Source organism: Oryzias latipes, chromosome 24 (genome assembly GCF_002234675.1).
Source record: "Oryzias latipes chromosome 24, ASM223467v1".
NCBI classification, from domain to species: domain Eukaryota; kingdom Metazoa; phylum Chordata; class Actinopteri; order Beloniformes; family Adrianichthyidae; genus Oryzias; species Oryzias latipes.
The window spans coordinates 19,076,206-19,080,679 of record NC_019882.2 but is presented as its reverse complement, the minus strand read 5'-3'; positions in this window follow the sequence as shown (position 1 = coordinate 19,080,679).

Here is a 4,474-nt window from a genome sequence, read left to right as displayed (position 1 = left end):
ATTCGTATGACAACCACTTTTGCTAGTCTGGAGTGAGCTTGTTGGTAAGCCACACCCCTTCCAATGAAAGCAGGCTCGGGAGAATCTGTCAATCTTTGTCCTCATGAGTGGCTGCTCTGCAAATCTGAAGAAAAGAATTGAAATGTTTGTGTAGCTAAATGGTTTTAGGTGTTTCCTTCCTCTCCTTATTAGATTTTCTTTATCAGTCAGCACTTTGGGAACCCAGTTTAAGGAGAAATCTAGATGTTTTTGCCTTCCATATTGTATTAATAGTATTTTTTCTTTTTATGCCAAAGCTAATGTAGGTTGAGGTTGATGTTTACCTCACTGCCGGCCCTAAATAAGCTAAATATCATCTTTCTATTACATTTGTCTGAAGCTCAGACAAAACAAGAACTAGATGATAATGGTTTGGAGGTTGGTTGACCACAGGCGCACTTAGGTCATACTTGTCTGTCATATATGAGTCTTTTCTGGAAAAGGACTGAATGTGATTCACGCTTCGGAGAATAAAGACGGATGTCGCTGGTGAAACTGATGCTGGCTGGAGACGTCGAACAGATTCTTCCAGGTGAGCTGTGGAAAACTCTCACAGCTGATAGGATTCTGGGCTCGTTCTGGAGGGAACTTTGCAACAAACCAACACACACACACTGTGTATGTGTTTGTGTGTGTGGAGCAAGTGGATTATGAGCAGCGGTAATTGGCTGTCCAGAGAAGGTACCCTGGAAGTGTGTGTGTGAGTTTGTGAGTTCATCATGTTCTGCTAACGGTCAGTTAGGTCTTGTCCGCGAGCCTCAATCTCCTGTCGGGATTGTAAATGTTATTGATCAGACGCACACGAGACGCCTCGCACACACAGGTGGTTAGAGGCCACACACACTATTTACACGGATCCTCGTTAATGGCGCCTCGCCACACACCTTTTCCTGCCTCGCACACACACACACACACACACACACACGTTCTCCAGCACTGATTCAGGGGCATGAGGGAAGAGTCAAGGTGTGTGTTTGTGACATTTGTGTTGGCGTGCGGCGTGCACGCGCCCGTGCACTCCGGTGTCTCGTGTCAGGGCGAGAGGCAAGACATTAACGACTTCTGTCATTCTGCTGACAAAATGGTGGCAGAAGATTTCCCATGGTGCCCTGATGACTGCTGGCGTTTGTCAACAAGCCCTGTCACCGCAGCGATGAGGGGGAGGGGGGCGGTTGGTGACAGGCCCCGGACCCGTTCCCATGAGCACAGGGGAAACAGGCGAGGGGGGGGGGGGGGGGGGGTAGAGAGTGGGAAAGTTGGGAAGGCAAGAGGAGGGAGCTTTCATATAGAAACTGTGAAGAAAAAAACCAAAATGAGCTGTCACTGCAATTCCCAGGATGCCTTGCTGTTTAGCATGAGCATTCTGTGTGTGTGTGTGGGCCGGGGAGCTGATAAGCTAACTCACACACTCTAAGATAATTAAGCAGAGCAGAAGCTCCCCCTGACGCCAGGCAGAGCTCATCTGCATTTTGGCCTCCGGCACGCAGTTAGGAGCAACGCCTGATGGAGGGAGGAGGAGAGGGCAAGAGAGGGAGGGATGCAGGGAGGCAGAGAGAGACAGAATGGTGAAGAGAGAGAGGGTAAGGAGCCAATTAGCCAGCCGGATGGATGAGTGAGTGACAGCGCTCTCGAAACGCTCTGCTTCCTCCCATTCTCTCCATCTTTCCATCCATCCATCTCTCTCTCTCTCTCCCTCTGCAGCCTCTTGCTCTGCCGGTGTCTCTGGCTGAGTCTCAGACTCCTAATGTCCCGCGACTTTGTCCAATGAGAGGGCTCTGGCAGAAATCGGAAATCGGAGTCAGAGGTTGCTGTCTTCCCGTTGTGAAAACTCCTCTGAGAGGTAAAGTTGCGTCAACACTCCAACCCTGCTGGTTCTTTGAGTGGATCTTTGCAGTGAAATGGAGAAGGATTCTGGGTTGTTCCTTGAACGTTGCCTTTGGAAGATGACATTCAACCGACCGGCTTTGTGCGTTAGCATTCCTCAAATGGTGCTGCATTCCCACCATTATGCCATTCACACATCCGGCATCTGTTGCAAGTTCAAGAACACACTGGATGCAGGTTCTAAATGGGTTTTTAGTATATTGTGTTCTGTCGCTACCTGATACTAGAGCAGGTACCTACAGTTGGAATAGGCTTGGTGTGAAATGTCAGTGGGTTGCAGATCTCCTGAATCTTGCTCCAGGCTTTTTCTTTCACAGTTCTATTCCGATAAATGAAAGAGCTGGTGTCACAGAATTCCAGGCGGACACAAACAGCTGTTTTTAATTTTTCCTCCATGTTCAGTTTTCAAATGGTTGGCACCTCTGTGAGAAGGAAAAAGTATGCCATCCAAATGTCACTACCAAATCCGAGTCTGGTTTGGTCAAAGTTCAAGGGTTTTACTTTCAACATGTGTTTCATGGCCGCAGAGCCCAAAACTGGACTTAAAAAACATGCGTTTCAACATGTTAACACCTGAGTTTTGAACGTGGAAGCCCGAAACAGACATTTAATCACGTTTACAGAGACGTTTCATTGGAATTGGATTGCTTGAACGTGCTTTGCCCGATGCTGGTGTGAACGTAGTGTGAGGTGCGTCTGCCAGTTATTGACTAATATCCTGTCTGCTAAACTTCTTCACAACTTAAAAACAACATTTAAGATCGCTCACTTTAACAGTAACCATAAACTCAGGCAGCGCAGGAACAAACAGGAATGACCTGTTAGCCGAATGCTAACACACGTTAACATGCTTGGTAATGCACAATTAGCACAAAATAAAAGTGTGGTGTCCAACCCAGTGACCCCAAAAGGGATATAGTGGGTTAAGAAAATGTATGCATGGATGGATGTGACCAAACTATTGACTGTATATGAGCACTGGACTGAGTCATCCCTCCCCCAAACATTCCAAACAGGAAGTACCTGCTGGTTCCAAGAAGCCAAAATCCCATAGACTTCTATAGAGAAATAAACTGCTATAACTCAGCCATTCTATTGGTCAGAATAACTATTCTTGCTCTGCTACCTTTAAAACATGGTCTTGATAATCTTCTTTTTTCCTATTTTTTCTTTTTCACAAGTTATTTAAGTTATAAACTGACCAATCAGGCACCTTCACAATAGTACAATGGAAATCCCTCAACGCAAAAACATATTAAATATCACAATAAAAAATAAACAAAAACACAGACACAAAAAATGAAACAAAATATAAATGAAATGTTTCAGAAAGCAATTTCCAGAAATCAAAATGAAATGTTAATTGAAAAACTAGAAAAGGCTGGTACTATGGGACATCGTTGATGTTTTTGCGCTTAGTGATTTGTTGATTTGATTTGCACTTCAGGGCCACCGTACAAGAAAGACAAAGATGTTACTGCAGCAGCTGAGGTGGAGGTCGAGGATTCTTTCACTTTACGTCTGTGGTTTTCCTAATTTCATTTCATTTTGTTGAACCAAACCGGTCTAAAGTTTAAGCTTTCATTGCTCTTGTTTTCCCTAAAGTGAACCCATTTTAAAGTCCTCTTCAGTTTTCACATTTATTTGGGTCGGAACCAGACTAAAACATGCAGCGATTGTCAGAGAGTGGTTTCCCAGCGTCCGTGTTTTAAGAACTTCATTATTTCAAAGTAAAAGCATTTCAGAGACTTAAATCCATGAGAACAATAAAAAACTGGATGAAGTCTAACAACAGCCACCCCACAGGGGAATGCATGTAGGCAGTTGTAAACGAGTGATCAGAACTTCTATATGGTTGAGATGTCATAACTCTACAGACATCGCCCAGAGCCGTGCCCCCAGCAATGCTGCCAATGTGGAGACTTCGCTAGATTTCACTGCTTTCAGACCTTTTCTGGCTGCGTTGTTTAATAAAATAAAATAAAAACTCTATAACAAACATAATGACTTTTCAGACAATCTTGGTTTTCGTGTTTGTTGAGTCGCAGGAACTCCTCTTCGGTCTTTTCGACAGGTGACAGGGAGCGTGACGGGTTTTCAGGTGACGGCGAGGAGCTGCATGTGTGAGGCTTGAAACCCAGAGGCTCTTCTAGAAAAAAGGTAAAAAGAGGGCTACGTCTCTTAACCCTTGTGCTATCTTGTGGGTCCAGATGACCCCACAAGATAGCACAGGGGTAACCCTTGTGCTATCCTAGGCACTTTAACGTTGGGAGTTGGGTCATCTAGACCCTCTAGACAGTGCTCTGAACCTTTTTTCTTCAATGATTTGTGATCTTCACTGGTGTCCATGGATTACATGAAATCTTTCCACCTTTATCCACCTTTGTCATGGTAGGGAGAACACATCAATGTAAGGGGGGGGGGTTAAAGTGTGGCCACTTAACCTTAAGAGTTTAATTGGCCACACTTTAACACTAAAACAAAGCACCTTTACTGCCCTTGAACACAAAGCTACTAGACTCCAGCTGCTTTGCTCAGAGACACGGTTCGC